Source organism: Pleuronectes platessa, chromosome 7, assembly GCF_947347685.1.
Source record: "Pleuronectes platessa chromosome 7, fPlePla1.1, whole genome shotgun sequence".
NCBI classification, from domain to species: Eukaryota; Metazoa; Chordata; class Actinopteri; order Pleuronectiformes; family Pleuronectidae; genus Pleuronectes; species Pleuronectes platessa.
Window position 1 is genome coordinate 19,949,692 of NC_070632.1, and position 22,687 is coordinate 19,972,378.

Consider the following 22,687-nt stretch of genomic DNA (forward strand, 5'->3'; position numbering starts at 1 on the left):
CACTGCGGATGATAAGCAGAGAACGTGACCAGTATCCAAGGCCGGCACGCATCTGTGTTTTACAAAAAATATCCTTCGTCTGCGCCAGCGACTGGTGTGAAGTACGGCACCTCCTTCGTCTTACTCTGTCTCTCCTTATTTCCTCCCCATGTCCTCTGTCTCTGCCTCTGAGTCGCTCACTCACCCTTGTTCTCTCTCTTTCACACCGACTCGCTCTCCTATCAGGGGAACTAGTGGTGTGCTGAGCCGGAGCTCGTCTGGGACAGGTGCCAACTGCAAACAAAAGACATTAAATGGCAATGAGAAAAAAAAATTGTAGTCGCAAAATCTCAAATTGTTTGCGACGAAGTGTCTGAAGGAGCGCTGCATGTTGTGCCTTTATAACGACCACTTTGTGCCATTATTGCATGTTAATATTAAGTATGAAGAGGGATAATATGAGCAGGAGTGTTGAGCAGGGGTTTGAAGACTTCGCCACACTTACTTTAGTAAAGGCATTTCACTTAGGTAGAGGGAGGGAGCAATGTGGGAGAGCAGCATATAGACTGCTGAATTATTCATGTACTCAGCCAAGGCTGTGACTGGACTGGTTGTGCTATTTGCATGCATCAGACATGCTGTTGGTCTATTTGCTAACATTCCTCATTCAAAGACTTGTTAACTAGCAGACGGGCTTAGCTGGAACCTTGCAGACAGCCTCATGGCCTCCTATTGTTCCAGGCCTCGCCAGGCCCGGACCCAGCCGGTGGCAGGGGAGCCGTGCAGCCCTGAGCTTTGGGGCTCAGATTGTGGCTGGACGAAGGAGTGAGTCTGGAGCTGAGATTTAAGGTTGGGGTGTTCAGGCTGGAGTTCGGGGCTGGGAAAGGGGACAGGGACTGGGTCTTGCGAGGAACCCAACCAAACAGGAGCTTATGGTTTTCTCCTCTCCTTGACAGAGATGTGGATCAAGAAGGAGGAGTCGCCAGATTTCGGTTTCCCGGACCGGACATTTGCCATCTTTGTGGTGGAATACTGGTGAGTAATATCTGTTTTAATATGTGCACACTTGTGTGGTTCCGATGGACGTTTGTCCGCGTGTTTACACTTTAGATTTTCCATGTTTAACAAGCACCCTCTGCAAATAAACATTTGATGCACTTGAGGTTCTTGCACAAAGTTTCTCTTTACCACATTCAAATATAAAAACCCTATATGCTCACATAGTTTAGGACCGTTTAGTGGACAGCAGCACACATCAGAGCGACAGACACTTTCTTTTACCGACAAAAATCGGTTCTTTCTTGAACTTTTCCAAGCCCCAGAACCTGTTTGTACAATAGTCTTTAACAGCATTTTGATTTGTGCCTGGTTAATCCTCCTTTGTGATAATCCGTGGATGAGTGGAAGGCCTCCGTTGTGGAGGTATTTGAGTGTATGTGGGTGCTGCGGCCCGGCGCCAGCGTGCACTATATGATGGGAATATAGATGGTGTACCTATCATGTCGATCAGTTTAATTCACTCTAAGGTTTGACTTTAGATGTCAAAGAGAACATAATGAATTTTTTCAAAGTGTAGGTTTTGCAGCTTGTATTAAGTGCAGCGTTCACAGAATAATTATAAAACTCCTTTTATTAGCCTCTATGTCCGCCCTAAGCAGCACTGATCACGACATTTTCTATATTTTGAAGTGTATCTTGCCGCTTTGATGTCGCAAAACTTATCCTAAGCAGGGTGACATTTTGTGGCAAGTGTGGACAAAGTTTCCAAAAAAATAAAAAATTGTAATTACACTGAGGTCTACAGCGTTTGAAAAGCATTCCCTTTTTTGCATTTTTTAAAAAGAACAAACCGGAATAAGTTTTAATCCTCTGTAAGCAATTCCACAACTGTGAAATAGTGATCTTGGCTTTAGACAAGTTACTTAGGATAATATTCAGGTAATTAAACATAATTAACCCCGGCTGGTTTGGCTGTTTTATAGGTATGTGGTGCTTAAATGATCAATCTAATGGGAAATCCAGGATTTTATAGAAGCCCCAGGTCTATGCATGATATTTAATTTGTAATAGTGCCTGTAAGGGGAATAAGATCTATAGTAATAACTGTTTTCAAATATCTGTTTAAATTAGCGATTTATTGGTGGAAATCTTCCATCTTTGCCCTGGTGTATGGTTTGGTTTGTGGTCAGATGTTAGGCTGCTTATCAGGGCTCGTATGACACCAACGTTTTTTAGAAGTGCAAAAACCAACCTGCTGTCAACTTACAGGTGATTCCACATTCAATTTTTCCATACGCAGGTGATTATGCTCCTCCATATGACTAAGCTGTGCCTGAGTGGACACATGGTTTTCAGGCTGGCAGAGTATCACACCACTCCAGCCCTCAGGCCGTTCTGGCAGTGACTGCAGGGAAAGGTTACGTGTTGAGAGGCAGATGGCAGCGTGGTGAGGGTTTGCAGTATTTTTTTTTTTTCCTCTGTAAAAGTATACCTGACCAATCCAACAGCCTGGTGCTGCCACAATGAGGCATTCTGTGCACTGAGGAAAACTTCAGCTTTACTGCAGCCACACAGCAAGTACAGCTAAGCCAATCGTAGGACACACACACACACACACACACACACACACACACACAAACACACAAACACACACACACACAAATTGAAGTATCACAATAGAATGTACATTTTTATATTTTCTTTTGCTAGCATGTCGGATATCGATACTTTTTCACAGCGGGGAGCATGTGCCTTGTTTTTGTTTGTCCCTTAAGGGTTTACAGTGTCAGCTCTTTGGCTTTAATGAACTGTGTATTTAAATACTTCTTTATTCTGATAAAACCCACCAATGACAAAAGTGCTCATCTTGTAGATTTGATCATTCAGGTCAATTCTTAATTATTTGCTATTTTAAATTGAAGGAAACTGCCGGCCACATCTAGAACAGCAAGTTTTCTAACATGAACTTGACTGTGGCCTTGAACTTGGATGTGAATTTGGGGATTTTCTATTGAAATTGTACTTTAAATCTGCATTATCCTCCGAATTTACCAGTTTTTACTCAGTATATGTTTATGTGAAAATGCTGAAAAGTCCAACTGACAACCTCGAAGAAGTTTATAGGTTTTCCATAAAAATTCAAATAAAAGTGCAAAAAAAGAAATTAATTCTAATTTGTGTAGAGTTTTAGTTGTGCAGTGTTGACAGTACTTGTGAATAGTTATTGTTGAACATAGGTCAGGATTTTAAATTGTTCTAAAAAAATATTTTACAATAATTCCTGGGTTGCCTTAAATGTGCTTTGTTTGATTATTAATCAGTAGGACATGTACATATTATGTAGTGTTAAGACAGAGAATTAGAGAATTATTAGTGAATTTTTATAAGTTATAAGAAAACCTGCAGAGAAAATAATTGTACACATGTCTGTATAAATTTTTTCAAAGTGAAAATTTTGTTTTGCAGAGTTAATTTTGCTGTATTTAATACAGTAATGGTTAAATAATACACAGCCTCTGCTATTTCTATAAGTGTGTGTGTGTGTGTGTGTGTGTGTGTGTGTGTGTGTGTGTGTGTGTGTGTGTGTTTGTATGGTGCATGCATGCATGCATTAACATGCTCATTCTTTTGTCCTCTACTTGTTTTACCGATCCTTCTTCAGTTTTAGAAATGTTTGGGTAATTTTTATTATAATATTCACAGTATTTGCACAATACCGTTTAAAACAAATCTTTAATAGCTAAATCACAACTCTTTCACGAAACCTGACATTTAAATGCTCACAATAACCATTTTTAAAAACTAATTTATTTATTATTCATTTATTGACTTCACTCTACTTCTTCTGCCTGTTGGACTAGTTTATAAAATGCTACAGGGAAATATTCACTAATTTCATTTCCATTTCGTGTGAGCCCAGTTGCTTCAGAATTAAATTAATTCTTGTTCTCTCTAACGTTATAAAAAATAAAAATTCCATGGAGTTAAGAAAATAGAGAAACCTCCTTGCACAAACTGTTAGCCTGAGGCATCGTCACATGTCTGAGTTTAGTATATCTTAAAAACATTTTAAATCTTATTGCATACATTACCACCTAGAATTAACAGATGGGAACTATCTGGAGGTGGAATATCATTATTTAGCAGTGTTAGCTAAATACAGATGTTTCGTTGAGTGTTTTACTGTAATGGTTCTGTGTGTGTTTGTGTGTGTTTGTGTGTGTGTGTGTGTGTGTGTGTGTGTGTGTGTGTGTGTGTGTCTGTGTGTGTGTGTGTTTATCAGCTCTATAGAAGACCGCATCTCTCTGGGTCTTTGTATTTCTGCCAGATACTTTTCGAGTGTTGATTGTGGGGTTTAGGTCATGTGCCAGCGCTCAGTGTTTTCTAACCAGTGCAACACACAGTGAAAATAAATAATTCGCCAACACAACGCAGCAACAAGCCACCGACACACTGCCTCATTTGTTAAGTGGATAAATTGGTATTTAAGATGATGCGATTTTGTTTCATTTATGAGCTCGCTGTGATGTTGTGAGTTCCATCCAATTTCCTCCCGGCTAATGAGAAATCCAGATTGGACTATGGGGGGGGAACCGGGGCCAAGTAAACACTCACTGTAAATATACAATATATTTTTTTCCTGCCAATAATAAAGCCTCTTCGCTGCTTGCAGACATGGAACTGGATTGAAATCTCACTTTGGCGGCGATAGCATATCTAACGGTCACAATGCGTTCTGCAGAACAAAACCCCAAAAGAAAAACCTGCGAGACAACCGGCTGCATTTTTACAGTGTACTTGTGTCAATCATGGTGACATTTGCCTCAGGGTTTCATTTAGCAGTTTTCAGCCTGTAGAAAATACCTGCACAGCCCTGTAGTCAGAGCGGGTGTCTGTGTGGTAGAAGGTGGCCTCCTGTGCTTCTGTGAATGTGGGAGTGGATCTGCAGTGGCCACTACAGGCTGTGGAGGACTCGTGCAGGATCTGCAGTACAGTACAGTGGGGAGTCGGCCAGGCCTGAAAAATATGCTAAACACAGAGGCTCCAACCCAAACCCACACTTACACATATTGTTTTTGGGGGTTGCACTCTATAGAAAAATAACTATGATGCACACAGGTCACACATACTGGTTATACATCCACACCAGTGTTCCTAAACCTGCTCTCCCTCGCTTCTCTCGCCATACGTTGAAGCCATTAGTGCATTACCCCATTGACTGCTGAGGATTGGGGGCCATTTTATTCTCCCCCCGTGTTAATCAGGACGTCAGCCGGGAGCGTCACATGTAACTTATCCACAAAACCGCAGCAACTCCGCCGAGGCAGCGCGCACACACTCATAATGACATAATATTGGACTGGGACCGAGTTTCAGGGTTGACAAATTATGTCGATTTTCCTCCCCCCCCCCCCTGCCTCCCCCTTCTTCCTTCCCTCTGAATGGTTGCTTTACATCAAGGGCCCTTTGGCTGAGGTCAGGGTCACTTTTTATTTGCCCGATGATTTTCTTGTACGCTGACTGTACAACCCAAGGTTCACCGCTGAGACCTGAGCTGTTAGGCCCGTGTCTCAAGGGGATTTGCCATCGTCATTGCAGATTAACATTTAGAATCATCAAAATAAAACAAAATGCTCACTTCGCGGCGTCACATGCGAGTGTCTCTCCTTGCGAGTCGTCAGGACTGATCCCTGTTTTATGTACCTGCCAGGCAAAGCGATATTCCAGATAGCGCTAAGCTGCGCCCACTCAAACTTCTCTTTTCCAACGCTCATATATTTCTTCAGCTTTTGGCCTCCTCCGTCGCCAAGGCAATTTAGCCAGGGAGAAACTGCAGAATCAGCAGAGCTGTTCCACTCGGAGGTAAGGTTGGAAGCGCTGAAAGGCCTCGCCTGCAACTCTCCGACTATCAAAATACTGTAAATCCCCTTCCTCGCCATTTATCAGGCCCGGGCTGAATTATGTTGGCTGCATGCGGGTGATAAAAATAAATATACTGGCTGGAGCTGTCTTTGTGTTATTAGTTTCACCTCATAGAGAAAGGAATATCGAATACATTTTCTTGTACTGATTTGACTGCGTTTTTATACAACTGCCTTTCGGATTTCTATTGTATAATTCAGCATGCCGGTTATGTTTATATAGTCAGGTTTAGTTGCTACAGTGCTGTGGAAAGGTAGTGGGACCAAAGATTTTGTATGTAGAGTCACATAACCCCCCCTACGAAGTACTGCAGAAGCTTTAAATTTGTGTGTGTGTCTGTTTGTGTGTGTGCGCGCTGAAGACTATCCCTTCTGCACACAGTCGCCCAGGCTGTTATGAGTCACCAACATGAATACACACACAAACAACACTCGCACACAGAGTGCATTGAGTGCACAGCCAGGACATGAATCTCCCTCCACGGGCTGGAGGAGTTAGGTTACTCATGAGCCCATAAACATGTCTTGGCCGCGCTCCAAGGCACTGCACTGTAATTACAAACATTAGAAACAATATAGACCAGACCCATCCCCGGCAAAGGCTCTGTCCCACGCTGCAATTAGCGTCCTTGTCCAGAATTATCACCCTTCAGCAGCCGCCACCGTGCTGAGTGCAGTCCTTTAATTGGCAGAGTCCTCCTTGGTGTGCTAGAGGACAACGCCGCAACTCTCTTTATCTCCGCCGCCCTCTTCATTTTCGGCAAACAGAGATTTCTCTAATGATGGATAACTGCCTCCGCCGTCCTTTGTACCGTCACACACACACACCTACCTACGTGTGTGTGCTACCGGACAACACATGTCAGGAGCTGCCGCGTGCGTCAACTCTGCGTGGTCCTGTACGTGCCCTCATGTGTGAGCGTGAACATACTGTGTAGCAGTGAATTCACCTCTTACGCGCAGATTCGCCACTCGCCCACGCACGTGACACCGTGGGCTCTCAGCAGCACCGCTTGCCAAATGCGTGCACGCATGCAGCGAGTGGGTGCTATACTGGGCAAGGCCGAGACCACGGCGGAGCTTGTGTGTGTTGGTGTTGGGCGAGCGTGCGGCTGGGAGAGTTGGCCGGTGTACAGGCCGGCAGAGGAGGGTGCGGCGTGTTACATGTTCCACTAATGAGTTTCCTTGGCCAGGCGAGACTGTGGGGCAAGCTTATTAGTAAACAGGCTACAGAGAGGAGACCTCTGCTGCCGCTGGCTCTCCCAGCTGATCTCTCTCTCCCTCTCTGCCTCTCTGCGTTGTTTTCTCCACCTCTCCCGTTTCTATCGCTGTAAATTGTCTCTCCCCTCGACCTGCACACAAGTCTCACCCTCAGCCTCTCTCTCTCTTTGTCTCTCTCTCTTATAGGCAGAAAGATGGGCTTGGACTCCAGCCACAGGCACAAATAATTTAGCCAACAAGTGAATTCACAGACAGACAGACTGGCGATCACTGCAGCATCGTAAGTACCATAATGTATTTTGAATTTGATCTGTTTTTATTCAATGGTGCATTGTAATGCCGTTGCGTTGTCTTGCGTTTCATTTAATAAGATGAAGCCTGTAATTAGATGCTGCATAAGTTTCATTCGGTGTACGCACTGCTCTGTCCACATCTATCGCCACTCTGAGACTCTTTATAATGTGAGCCTGCATTAGATTAAATCCTAATGTGCCTTTATCCCATCTGGAAGGCCAAGTGGTCCCAATGGCTTGTTACTGCTGGAGATAAAGAAAAAAAAGACAAACCAAAACTCACATGATCTTTAGCGCATGTGAATAGAGCAAATGCTCAGGGTCTAGTGTTTAATTGTCCACGAGGAATAGGAAGTCTTGACTCCCTCTCTGAGCCGGGCCTGGATCTGTGAGAAAATGGCTTCCACCCTCTGCCTTCCAGCTCTCAGCTCCCCGCCGCCATTTTGTGCCTCACTGCCAAAGTAGTCAGGTAGCAGTGTGAAGAGGACGGAGTGAAGCAAGGGGGCGGGGGAAATTGGGTAAAAAAAGCTAAATAAATATAAAAAGGGAGGAGCTATAGGAATTGGAGGTTTCACAGTTTGCAATGGTAGAAGGTTTAATATTCTTATAGAGAGGTTTTTAGTTGTTGCCCGACTGACTGCGCACAAACAATCAGACGCCCCTCTGGACCCTGCCCAGCTCCTCTTCTCAAAGCACTGACCTTGGGCCGGCGCCATGAGCGGTTCTTTTTCCAGCGGGGCAAAATGTGCTGGCAGAGCCCACAGCTGCACGACCCCCTTCCACCCTCCATCAGTCCTCCCTCGTTCCTCCCCAGCAGACTTAGCCCCCATAGAAAAACAACCAGCCTGCCTATTACATACTCTACAGCCAAAGTGCGAAGTTTTAACATCTGCTCATGTACCTATACCTCTGTGGTAACCGCAGCACACTCTCAGCCGCAGCTGCAGAACCAACTAGTGCCTGTATCGCATGTGTGAGTCCACGCCTCGCCCTACGACCTCCAGCAACAGCAGTAGCTGCGGCTCTGCCAGCAGCTCTGGAACTCTGAAGGCATATGATTACATGTGCAGATGTTATTAAAATCCTCCTGTCATCTGACCCCGAGGCTGCTGCTACTATATCATGCTTTTAGTAGGTGCCTGTTGCTGCTGCTTCTCTCTCGATCGGCTGAAGTCAAAGTAAATCGCTCAGCATTTTAGCGACAGCGGTCAGTCAGTGGAGAACAGAGCTGTTAGGTAGTTATTTGACCTACACTTCCATCATGATGGATAATTTACTTAATATATCAATCGTAGCCAATTTTACTTTGGTAACAATTTCCGATTAACAAATATTTCTGTGTTGCTTTTTCATCAGATTCACAGTTAATAGAATCAGGAAGTTTACTGTCTTTTGCAAATGTTCTCCCTTTTTCAGCTCGCTGTCACTCAGCAGACTCATGGTAGCACCAGAATTATTGAGACAGAGACAAAGGCTGTGTCTGAAATCAATCACTAATCACTTTAAAGTCCACTATGAAGTGAATTTGCCATTTTCTAGTCCAGTCCAAATGTTTAGTGAAATTATTTATACCCTCTATAGTGGTATCATTGTATCCCACAGTGCATCGTGAAAAGTAGTGTCCAACCAACGGTCACTAACAGAGCAATATCTCCCATCATGCACCTGACGTGAAGAAAGGGTGGAGAGGAGAGAGGGCAGCACGTCTCAGCCGTGTCTCTCTGGCCTTTCTCCTCCTTCTTCTTCTTTTCAAGAATATCTGAATAATCGTGAGAATATCACAGACAGGTTTTTCTTTTCACAGACCGATTTTAAATCAGTATTAGTCCCTAATACTTCCAATGGCGTAATTAAAACATTTTCATGACCTGCACGAGACCAATCTGTGACCTGTGGCGGTAAACTATGTGAATAAGAGCAGTGCAGTGCATCACAGCACAAACTGCAGCAAACAAGTTCATTTCTACATTTAAACATAGTATGGTCCTCTTCATGGAAGTCCCTATTTAGTGAGTAGGGGTTATAGTGGGTGAGTTGGTGACATGGAACAAATCAGCCAGAGACACAAATTGTCTCAGTGCCCCATGTTTTTTTAAACCTATTGGGAAACATTTGATGCTTTCATTTAAAGACTTATAGAAGATAGCAACATATAGATTATACAGTATACTTTGCAAATAAACATCAAAATATATGTTTCTGGCCATGGAGCAAAACGTGTGGGTGTCTGTGGCTCAGGAGGTAGAACAGGTTTCACTAATCCCAACACCGTATCACGCCTGATGGCTAAATCCTCAATGTGTGAATGTATGGGTGATATTTATTCTGTCTGTGATTGGCTGAATGTGACTCGTAGTGTGAAACGCTTTGAGTGCTCGTTAAGACAAAAAAAGAGCGATATAAATGCAGTCCATTTATCGCTGGGGGAGAAGTGTCGGTACTCTATCTGTTGATGGTCAGGAGTGATGCTGTGAAAATGTCCTCCCTGCATCAGTGTGTATCTTTGCAGCTATGTTACTGATTTAGACTCTATGTGCAAAATATAGCAGAGGTGCCTCCAGCAGTATTTAGGCCTGTCACAGTCAAGTTGTCATTGAGACAGACAGAGAGACAGACAGATAGAGAGACAGACAGACAGACAGACAGACAGAGAGACAGACAGACAGACAGACAGAAAGACAGAAAGACAGAAAGACAGACAGACAGACAGACAGACAGACAGACAGACAGACAGACAGAGAGACAGACAGACAGACAGACAGAAAGACAGAAAGACAGAAAGACAGACAGACAGACAGACAGACAGACAGACAGACAGACAGACAGACAGACAGTCAATGGCTTTGCTTACGCTTCCGAATGCACTCTGTCCCCTTCTGCTCCGCGCTCCTCACTCTGGCCATGTGTGTGCATATGGGACAGAGCGGCCTCCATATTGTGTTTGTGGAATGAATTATGAATGCCGTTGCATGACCGTGGCCCGTTCTTTACAGCATATCTCTCGATCATCTACCCATAGACCAAAGCATAAATACATTTACTTGGCTTAGACCTCTTGGAAATGATACTGTGAATCTGGCCTCCCTGCGTTTGTTTATGATTATATAGAGCAGATGGCCATGCAACATGGTCATATATCACACACTGGCTGCCCGGCACTGCCACACACATACACACACACACACACACAAACACACACACACACACACACACACACACACACACACACACACACACACAGAGACGCTTGTAGGCAGACATGTAGGGAGCGAAGGTGATTCAATTCCGCTGAAATGTATTCATAATTATTCTATCAATCACAGGGAGAGAAGTATTAAATATCTCTATCAGCGCCCATTACTGTATATTCCACTCGGTGTTGGCAGCGGCCCTGGAACTATAGGCACCGGTGCTAATAACTGCTGCCAAACCAAGCTTTTCAATGCTAACTGTGTTTAACTGCGCTGTATTTACGGCTTTAGCATTCAGCTGTAACTGCTAACCACTGTAGTGAGTCTGACAGCAGCCAGCTGTAGCCTGGGGGGTAACAAGTTCTTCAAGGTTATAAACTGTACAGAGCCCCCGTCTGCCTGTCCTGGCCCTCTGTCTGTCAGCCGAAGTTCATGTCCAGGGAGAAAGGTATTTGTCCCACCCTCTAAATATAGCTGGCGACAGATGCAGCTCGATGGGGCACTGCCCAAACTGAAAGGGGCCCCGCAGGCAGGCCGGAGCGGAGCTGGGCAAGTAGACGTGTCAGGGCTTCAGGCTTCCCCTAATAGACGGGGGCCCTACAGGTCAACAGCAGCCACATGGCAGTGCATGTTTCACCAGCTCCCATGAGCAGGGAGGAACAAAGACTGAGCCTGTGACACTTTACACGAGAAAACAGAAAATAGATCTTGTTTGATGTATTTCTAGATGTACAGTATATTGAAACCCTGGCCACAATCCACAGTTGAAATTCTCTTTTTAGAGGAAAACATCATTGTGCTATGAACTCCGTGAACACTATGAAGTGTGTACTCCAGCTCGAAAACATCTTTCGGTGCGTGACCACAATTTAGATTTTAGTGCTTGTGTGTCCTTGAATTTCACAACCTCATACGAGGCTATTAATCTGATAACCCTAAAGTAGACGCCATGTGCTGTACACTGGTTCCACGGCACAAATTAGATCAAGACAGATTGGGTTTTGTTTGCCTGTGGTTATAGTATGCAAGGCAATTCAAGCATGTACAAAGAGCTGATATGTGTAAATAAAAAAGTAGAGGGTGAGGTAAAGGTCTGAGATATAATAACAATACAATACAATATGATTAATTTGCTATGTGACCTTGGTTTAATCACCAGTTCAAGCATTTCGATATTAATGAAAAATAAAGCATCAGTGTATTTTTTGTCTAAAAAAGGCATTAGTACCACTAACACTAATGAGTATAATGAATATAAAAACGCATCTAGTTATAGGTGCCCTGATATAAACTGCAACTGTACAAGACACCTGGCCCTTCAAAGTCATTTCCATGTACTGTAGACCTCTGTGCATGTCTCTGCCTCGCTGTGCGTCCTGCAGCCTCACGTGTCTGTGCACACACATGTGCATGTGAGGGTGTGTGTATGTTTCCTCTACGTACATGTGACTGTACACTGTGTCTGAGAGATGAGAAGCAGCTGGCAAGGTTGGGCTGAGTGGTCTGGGCGACCCCTGCTGCGTGCCCTGTCATTACAATGATTGGGGTCGTTTTTTACCTCTAAGGACGGGGCCGGGGGGGCCCGCCAGGATCAGCTAGCTCTGCCTAATCCAGCCCTCTTCACCTGGCATGTTTATGGCTCTGCTGGGGGGGTCACTGGGTCCGGTTCATCTCACAGCCTGACAGGCAGACACACATTTTATGTACATAGGCGTGACTACATGCGAACTCCATCACACGTGTATACACATGTTGATGTGCACACACACACCCACACATGCAGGAGTGTTTGTACGTTATGCATGCTTTCATTTCTAAATGCAGCTCCACACGCACACGTAGGCACAAGCATTCAAACACCTTCATGTGCACAGATAAATTCTCTCTTCTTTCACTCTGCTAAGACACAAGGCTTGCAAGCTCAATATCTGCCTCATGCAGAGGTGAGGGGGAGGTCAGCCTGTCTGACTGAGCAGAATCCCCCCGTGGCTTGCCCCAGCCATCCCCCCTGGCATGTGTAACAGGACCTGCCCATGCAGCCTCTCTTCCCCCCAACTCCTGTCCTCCCCCTGGCCTGGTATAAATAGATGGGTCATGCCTGCTGTGCTACTCGGAGGGGGCTGTGTGTGTGTGTGGGGGGGGGGGGCACAGAAGCCATGCTTCCCTTTATAAATGCTGCAGCGTGTCTATCTGGATTCCTCCTGTCTGCTCCCAGACACCTCTGCACTTGTAGCACTTGTGGAAATACATGTGTACAAGTGCGTGCACGTACACTTGTATCTATAGCTATACAACGTCTTTGATACAAGGGAAACAACCTCTGTATATTCAGAGGGGCTGATGAGCACATGTACTGTGCACCTTCCCAAATCCATAAGCATTCACATAACATTCTGGAGGCTTAAAGACTCAGATGACGAGTGTCTTTTCTTAAAGCTCTTCAAACAGGCAAATACCAGAACTTATTGAAACATTATTCCATAATTGTGCCAATAGTGAGGTTTTTGCAGACTCCTTACTTTCGTGATGTAAATGTGTTTCTACAAACTTCTAACACACACAGAGTGGCTCATAAACTAATAAATTGAACTTTGACAAGTTCTAAATTATCATATAATGCAATCTGGGGTTAGAACATAAGTAAGCAAGAATTTAATGCTGAGCTTCTGCACTTTGCCTGACTTATCTTTCTTTATTATAAGAGCTTTGGGGTTATGGTGTGGAGCTTTGTTTTTTGGTCCTGCACTTGACCTCAAGTGTCAATGTATGTCCATTGTGACTTAATTTGTCAAATTGAAATTGTGTAGCTGTTTTCAACGTTTTGGCAGAGACAAAGACAGATTTTTATTCACCAACATAAAATAAAGATTAAATTAAGAAATACCTAAATTACAAGAATCTTCAATGTAGATTTCTGCGACTGCATACACTAGTGGAGGATGTCGAAAACAAAGCATTAGAAACGTTGGCATGTACAGTATATTGTGTAAATGTCCAGTTTCTTTCTTCTGATTGACCAGAGGTCACCAGAACCCCAGAGATCCGTTCACTAGGTTGCAGCACTTCACTCACATCTGATGTTTACTGCAGTGACACTCAGCTTCAGGACTGACTGATTAGAGCTGTGGCACCTAGACTGACTTATGAATCAATTTAGTCTTTCTAGTCGAGTCTTTCTAAGCAGTGTGTGCATTTACTTTCAACACTTGTGTGATGATGTGAGGATGTTAATTTATGTACATTTTTGTATTATCCCAGTGTATGTGTGTGCAAATGTGCCTCCTTGCGCAAACTGTGTCCTTGCGTGTGTGAATGTATTTTTTACATTCCTATGTGCGCGCCCCACAGGAAGGGCATGGGTTTGTGTGACATTATTAGACATGGACTGTAGTAAGCAGGGCTTAGCACCTTAGCCCCTCTACACAGCTAATAGAGGTGGAGAGCTTAAGCAGCGTATCAGTTACAGATGCTATGCTAAGGATGCTTTCAAGTGACGGTGCGCTTGCTGAGTTTGCACCCATTTTAAGAGGGCCGAATTTTCAGGTGGACAAGCTCTTAGTGAGGGAGGTGTTTTTAGATTGCCCTAAACAAGTGTGTGCAAGGGTACATACCTGTGTGTGCATGTGTGTATGCATGCTTGCATTGCACTTTGGTCGTCTGCAGTGTGTGTGTGTGTGTGCATGTGCGTGTGTCTGGGGTCGAGTATGAATATTTCCCTGTCACTGGATGAGAGCAGCTGGCTTCACTTGAAAGGAACAGCTTTCCTGGACACACTCTTGCGTTGGTCAGGATCCCAGACCCATCTACTATATTAGATTGAAGTATGCCTAGTCAGCAGAGAGAGAGAGATGAGAAAGGAAGGAGAGGAGAGAGGGGGGAAAGAGGGGAGAGGAGAGGTGAACGAGGAGAGGAGCTGTTTGCAGGGCTGCACAATGAGAATAGACATGAAAGTTGCGGCTCCTCACTAAGCAGACATTTTCCAGTATGTGTTTTTTATTTGACTTTTAAGTTTCATGCAAAGCCTTGATCTACTGCGCCTGTTGACCCGTTTCAGTTTAGAAGTACAAACAGCAAATTTGTCTTGGTTTGTTTTTGGAACTTAATGGATTTAGCTTGACAGGAACTCCATTCTAAGTAAATTAAGTCCCCTGTACATGATCCTTGCTGTGGCCCTGCCTGTCTATTTCTCTCTGTCATTACCAAATGCACGTGTGCACATGTGACACTTCAGGTTGCCATACTGTATCTGTGCGACTGTCAACTTGTCGGTCTGCGAAGTGTCTGTTACCCTGTGAGGGTGTGTGTCTGTGCATATTTAAAACCCATTCATCGAGTGTGATGTTGTAAGTAAGGCGGTGTTGAATAATGCAGAGGGCCTTAGATTCGCGAACGCAGTGGGGCCCCTCAGCTCGAGACCATTCGGGATTGTGCTGTGCTGCATTAGTGTTTTCTTAAAGATCCTAAAACTTGAACTTTTTTATGCGTGTGTGCTGAAGTTCACCCAGATGTAATTTGGGTTTTGCAGCAGTTCACAATACAGGATGGTTTGGTTTTCTCACAGAACACAAAAGTATGAGCCATTCAGAATATACAGTAAATACACAAACTGCAGGAAAACAATATACCAGACCCACGTCCAATGTAAAAGTCTCAGTGTTGAAGTATCTCTCCGTTCTCCTTTGTTTGCAGAGGGAGCAGCAGATTTTCACTCGCGGGGATTTGCGGACGGAGGTTACCTGTCATGCTGCTTAATACTGTGATGGAGTGAGGAGGCGACAGGCCAGTATTTCGTGCACCCCCCCCCCCCCCATCCCTCTCTGTCCTCGCTTCGTGGAACAGAGCAGGTGAGAAACATTAACAGAGGCAGCAGCAGCAGCAGCAGCTGTGGCCCTCTGCTCCACACATGTGAGCCAGGATATGAGCTAGTTCGAGCTCGCCCACTCTCAAACATCGGTCATTACTGTTAACACTCTCCTCTCTGAAGCAAAGAGTGTGTAGGAGAAAAAAAAGGCTGAAACGAGGTGGAAGCAACACAAACCGTTGCTTTGAATTCCATGCACTTTATTCTAAAGTATGCTGTGAACAGTTATCATTAGCTTTAGTGCAGGGGTTCGAAAACATTTAGACTTGTGACCCCTTAAAACCAAACTCTTCCTACTCATGTCACAGGTTGCAGAGAGTTGTACGCTTTGTTTTGTTTCTTTAATTTGAAACATCTTTGTTTTCACAACTAAATAGTTACTCAGTAGAGATCATAACTCCGCCTTATGAAAAACCTTTAAATTCACTAGATCTGTATTTTCATTTGAATCTGCACAAAATATCAGTCTCGTAAATATGTGCGTTTGAAAAAAAAAACCCATTAATTATTCTCTGTGAAATAAAGGACAATTATAAAAAACACCATATTTCAGAATGTTAAAAAATAGTGAATATCTAAACTGGATCCACACCAAAAATGGATTTGTTCTTCCCAAGGTAAGGACCGACCCCTCCACAACATTTCATTGAAATCTGTTGAGCAGTTTTTGCATAATCCTGCTAACTAACAAAAGAATGCCGAGGAAAACATAGGTTATAAAAGTACTTCTCCATAACACTATCTTCCAGCTTTCTTCATGGGTTGACTGAATGTCTACTGTTTGGTCTGGAGTTTTTTCAAATGGACCCTATTAAATGAATAGAACATTGCATTTTAAAGCCGTTGAGGTTGAACTAGTTTCTATAAAATCCTCATTATCACGGTGCTCTTTAAATTGCCTTCTGGTTGCATTTGAATATGAAAACATCTTGGTTGTAAAATTTGTTTAGCATCATTTGAATTCCCCTTCAGCTGGAGCCGTGAACCGGATGACCCAGTCGTCACATTGTGTTCCCGAGCACAAAGACGCCAGTCACATGGGGGGAGCTGTCCCAGAGGAGAGAGGCGTGTGTGTGTGTGTGTGTGTGTGTGTATTTGTGTTTCTGTGAATCATAACTGCTGTTTTGTATTCAGCGAAGTGTGTTGAAGCGGCGTCACCTGCGAGAACAGGGGTCCTGAAGGGACTCTTGTTTTTAAAGACTGTCCTTTGGGGTGAGGTAGTAGGTTGTATAGTTTTAGGGTCATACCCTTCCTGTCAGATAACTATACAATTTACTGTCTTTCCTGAAGTGGCTGTAATGTCATCAGATGCCAGTGTTGAAGCTGTCGGATCTGGAACAACTCGATGGAATGTGGGGTAAACGCTTCTCACTGCTTAGAAGATAACTACATTTAATAATCACAGGTTGCATGGGCTTGTAGTTATTGTTTGTCTGTCATGATTTTCAGATTCTGTACTTCTAAGAAAAAAATGATTCAAAGTGTAGTCTTTCTGGTAAAAATGATTAAAAAGTGAATGTTGTGTAAACTTTTACAAACACCTGTTCTCATCTGACTGTCACCCTTTGTCCTTTTTTCATGTTTCTGTCTATTCAACAGTTTATTGTCCATCTTTAATCATCAGTCTTCAAAGTTGTGCTCTCATATTTTGTATTGCTAGTGTTTCAGAAATAAAAATGAGAGGTTTATTTTCAAAATGAAATGTATTTAGTATTATAAAATGATGTCTTTGTTATGTCACTCCACCATTATGCTCTCAAATGTTGTGGCAAAGCAAAACTCGCCGCCCTGTAGGATCACTCTGATGTCTGTACGGGGTGAGGTAGTAGGTTGTGTGGTTTCAGGGTAGTGATTTTGCCCAATCAGAAGATAACTATACAACATACTGCCTTCCCTGAAGGGCAGCAATACGTCACCAAACAGACAACAGGGGGCGTCATGTTCACAAAAGATAAAAACTCCCAGGATGAGTGAAGCAAACCGGGTCAAACGTCCAGGTCATGAGCTTTTACCTGGACCAGCCACAGCAGCAGAGAGGACGACAGGTAAAGTCTGTTCATGTGTGGAAGTTGTAGTTTTTTATTTCTGCTTCAAACTATAATAAAAGCTAAGAAATAATCAGCTTGTCAACTGTGTGTTTTTTTCTTACCCCACATGAGTCTCAGTTTAAATGTTTAAGACTCAACAGTGTAGCAGCTGCATCGATGCAAATTGGTCTCCAAAGCATCGTCAATCCCCCGCTGCAATTTTGACCCACCTTATTATATATTAGAGTAGAACTTGATCCACAACAGTCACAATGGTCAGCTTCCAAATTCTCATAAATCCTTGGTGAATCTACAAGCCTGCCTGGTTGGGAAAATATTGGAAGTGTCTATGAAAAGCTTGAAGTGATGACCACCCATCCATCCATCCGTCCATCCATCCATCCATCCAACAATCCGTCCCAGCAGACCTAGGATCAGCTCACAGCCCACACGTCATTGTGAAGCCCCAGAGCCGAGCAGATGGAAAGATGATCGTGGCAACAGTCTCACCTTCTGGGCTACAGCGTTAATCACACGGCAACAGATGATGGTTGAATTACTCGGTCTCTCTCTGGCCAATAAATACATGCACATACACACGGATGGAGATAGATGGCTAACAAGGTGAGGTGCCAGCTGGTGTGAGGCCATCTTGGACACCAGACATGCCTCACTGTCTGGGACCGCAGCCCTGTATCTCATATCAAGGTCAGACTCGACTTGGGTTGTCAGTCAAAGTGAGAGTCCTCGCTCACCCCACCCGGCTGCAGCCACTGAACCAGTCAGTTAACAGCATATTAACGTGTTTCTAATTTAGCTATCCATGTTCACACACATTTAACATCTATTGTACACACTGCCTCACTTTGCATGACATGGTTACACACACATTAATCCCACCTGACCTGCTGGACAGCTCACATATCCTTCAAGTGACACAATGAGCAGGATCATGTGAAGGAGCATCACCAGAGCAGCATTGCAGCGTGGGAAAATAAAAGTCTACCGAGTTGGGAGTATTGTATGTGGGGCTACACCCAGTGTGTAGCTGTCCCCTGCCAGCCACCATATTGAACTGATTTGAGCCTTGGCCCTGGTGATAGAGCAAAGTGAGCTGAATACTAAGCCTGTTGAGACAATGGATCTGTGTGCTTCCTGTCTTTGGGGTTGCATCTCTAAAGGCCATTTCTCCATCCCTCAATCCCTCCATCCCTCCATCACTCCATCCCTCCATCACTCCATCCCTCCATCCCTCCTCTCCTGCCTCGCTGCTTCACCAAAACTCACACCGCACACAGCTTCGACATCCACCCTGGGATTTTCTCTTCCCAGGAAAGAAGGAACTAATTAATTGCTTTTGAGTCTCAGTCTAAAACATACGAGTCAGAATCCAATTCAATTTTAATCTGAATTTGCCAGGAAATGCAGAAGAATGACACTCAGGGCAGTGCTTTTATAAGCCTTCGCATGATGTCATAGCTTTATGGATGGAATGGTGTTATTGATCGAATGTAAGTGGAGAGGATTGAAGGCTCTATGAGAGCAGGCCTCTCAAATAAACCACTGAGTGCATTCACTAAAATGCTAAACACTAAGCCTGCGTCGATATAGATTCACAAGCATTAACCTGTGCCTCTGAGACCATAAAATGTGTTATTCAATATGAAATATGGTCAATAGAAATCAAATGGCTTTTTTATAGCACTTATATTTATTCCATATTCATATGAAGATTCTTCTGCACATAGAAACAAGGTATTTGAATACAGTCACTCACCAGAGTGACATCATTAACAGCAAGTACCAGGCCTCATTCGCAGATAAAGCAAAAGTGCCACCTAGTGGATGCACAGTTAAAAGTCTCCATCAACAATATGTTTAATGTTTCTCTACCTTATATGTTTACTGGTTTTGTTCTGTGTATATTGTATATTCTATGTATGTATATTCTATATACAGAGATTATTTGCATTGTTACTCTCTGACTAACCATGTGGTCGAAGAATGGTTCAAATTGTCCCTCACAATAAACTGAGCTGCCTGGTAATGTCCTCAATTGTCCTGTATGGGTCAACCCCTTCTACAAAGTCATAATATTCACTTAACTATAACGTATGACAGGGGGAATTTGCGAATTCTTACACTTGAGAACAATTAGGTTCATTTATTTTATTTTATCAGTTTTGCTGCTGTTGCTTCCTGCTCCCACCCCTTGCCCTCAGAAGGATCAGCAGATAAGTAATGGCAAGGATAGATCTAATACATTTATGAATATATATTTATATTTATTTCCAATAATTTTAATCCGTATACCAAAAAAAAAAAACTAAATTATAAATAGCTCCATGCATTACATGTGAGGTGACCAGTATCTGCAGTATTTCAGCAGCAGGTGGCAGCAGAGGCCTGGCTGCCGTTGAACCTGCGCATTGACCCACTTACTGAATTGCAGTGGGTCACTTATTTACCCCTGTTGAAAGAAGAGCATCCTGGTTTCCATGACAACCGAGGTTATTTTATACAAAACTATGACTTTATATGTAAGCAGTAATATAGACATGAATACAGTGTGTGGGTCTTGGCATTTAGATGGTTTGATTTGACTCATTTCGGCTACATAGTGTAGTAACATGTTATTTACGTCAAAGATCCCCAGATTTCAAATATCATTATGACAAAACATGTGTTTTTATCATTTGACGGAAAAAAAGAAGTTAAGAATGGAACAGTGAGTTCTCCCTGAAGCCGTGGGCGTCCTTCCATCAGGGCCGGGTCTAGGTAGGGGCAAGAGGGGGCCTGGCCCCCTCAAACTAAATAGGGTTAGAGTTAGGGTTAGGCACAATGCCCCCTCAAGATTTGTGGCTGCCCCCTCATACATGCCTGTCTAGACCCGGCCCTGCCTTCCATGATCATGAAACCTTTTATCAAGTTTTAGTTTCCTCATGGCCGGTTTCTTCACGGCTTGGTCAGGGACTGACGTGTTGTAAGTGAATGGGGCAGTTGTCATAATACATTTTAGATTTGGAAATGCCCCCCCACCGTCTCCTCTCAGCTGGAGGAACCTGCTGTTGTCCAGACACAAAGTCTTGACCGTTACCCATTGCTGCAGCCTCTGTTCCTGTCTTCTCCCATGAGTCATGTTGCAACAAATCATGTCTGCTGGGCTCCAACGTTTCTCCATGTTCCTCTCGTGAAGAAATCACCAGCGGCTCTGGAGGAGCTTGGTACACTGCAGCTGGCGTCTGTGTGGGTGTACTTTGAGCATTGTCTATTACTTATTTATTTTACATGTAGTGTAGAGCTGAACTTTAGATTATCCTCAGGGAATGGTTACAACTACCACTAGTGCAGTGGTGGAGAGTAACTAAGTACAATTAGGCTAGTCATGGACAGAAGTATAAGTTTCTTGTGATACTCCTTATGAAATTCTCATTTTTAGGCCACTTTCAGCTTCATTGCATTTCATCAGCACATATACTTTTTATTGCCGTTTATTCGAAAGATGTTGATTAGGTTTATTATTCAGATGAAGTCACATATGATCTTTTGTTTATATAGTAAACTACCACGTATTCTTCCAGGAGCTTTCAACAACAAAATGCTAAGTTTATTATTGAGTCATGAGTACTTCCTTAACTGTTATTTCCAAGCTCTAGTGTTTAACATTAAGTCAACAAGGACATGGTTTTGGACATTGCCTCCGGGAATGACATCATTATTTCCAAGGTCAAGAATGAATGCACATGCTGAGTACACAAAGCAGTTAAAACTGCCTCCATCCCGACCTATCGTGTTTAACTCTTAGATGTTTATGATACATTGTACGTGAGTCTACTAGTCAATCACTGGGATTTTATTTTTGTGATAAGGTGAAGTGGTGGGGATACTGGTCCACCATGAGATGAACTGAGTGTTTGGTATCAGGAACCTTTAACTGGGTGGAGGCCGGCTGAACAATCGCCAGTTGGATCCTCTTGTATCCGATCCACTGTCGTACTGAGATAATTGAAAAGACTCGATTCTTTCTCTGCAGTACGAGTCATTTTAAGGTCAGAGGGAGCTGTTGGACTTTGTACTCCAGTTTTTAAAGCTGTAGTTAATGTTTACTTTACAAGTTATGATTGACAATCTTATAAAAACAAATGCATATATTCCTCCTGCTATAGGCTTAATAGCAAACTGTAAAATGCTTTCACGATAAAGCCACAAGTAATATTTAAAAAAATATTTTTGTATTGTGTGTGTTATGGTATATGATCTGCACATACACTGAGTGTACATGGAGGTTTTGAAGCTTCCCCTGTGGCCTCATGCTTGTTGCAGAACAGCCAGTGTCTGCTTCCATGTAAGTGTGACGCCCACATTGTTTTGCCAGAGATGTGGAAAGACAGCGATGGAGAGCTGGGATGTGACTGTGGATGAGGAAACGGCAAAGCAAGAGAGATGCAATCAACACGTGGGGGTCGCACACGCAGCAGCTGGCATGAGCTGAGAAAAGAGATCTGTGATATTAATGGGCAGATAATTGCCTCAGTTTGATTGGAGACTCTCACAGCTCGGCCTGAGGGTGTTGAGCACAATGTTTTCCCCAGCTGCCGTATGATGCTGCTGGAAAGTCTATCACTTTCTTTTGCACAATTTCAACATCTCGGAAAACTTCATTTCGTGCATTTGGAAATTCAAAGATGTGCTTTTCTAGATTTGAGAAATACTGTCTCACTTCACAGCACCATAGATTGCACGGCAAAATAAAATGTTGCGTTCCAACATGTTTTTTGCTCATTACTCACTTCAGCTTCACTGCACAGACTAATGGACGTGCAGAGTTCGATCCTAGAAGTCTGTTTCCATATTCATTAGCTGGAAGGAGGCTTCTGTGACGTCTCAACTGGTTTTCACACTTACAGGTTCCCTACTTTTGTTTGTGGAAAAATCATATCAGCATTTTTATGTTTTAAAACATTGGGGGCCTTCGAGAATGTCAGTGATTTCTTTTTTACTGCCAAAGTAAGTTTGTGTGATGACAGACATCAATTTAGTTTAAAATATGGGTACAGATATGAATACAATTCTTGCCAAAATTGTACTTTCAAATCCGCTTTGTTAAAGTTGTTCACCAGAATATCTGGTGATATAATAGACTTGGTCATATCATATTAATGACCTGATAATATAATAATATGAATAAACTGGA

General features: G+C 43.4%; 1 long non-coding RNA gene across 1 annotated transcript; it reads left to right on the forward strand.

Annotated features, from left to right (window-relative positions):
• Nucleotides 1-786: 786 nt before the first annotated feature.
• LOC128444699 (uncharacterized) lies at nt 787-17,584 on the forward strand. Its single transcript, XR_008339174.1, has 3 exons — nt 787-1,014; nt 7,308-7,401; nt 15,295-17,584. It is a non-coding gene; the product is annotated as an uncharacterized LOC128444699 (long non-coding RNA).
• The last annotated feature ends 5,103 nt before the right edge of the window (nt 17,585-22,687 follow it).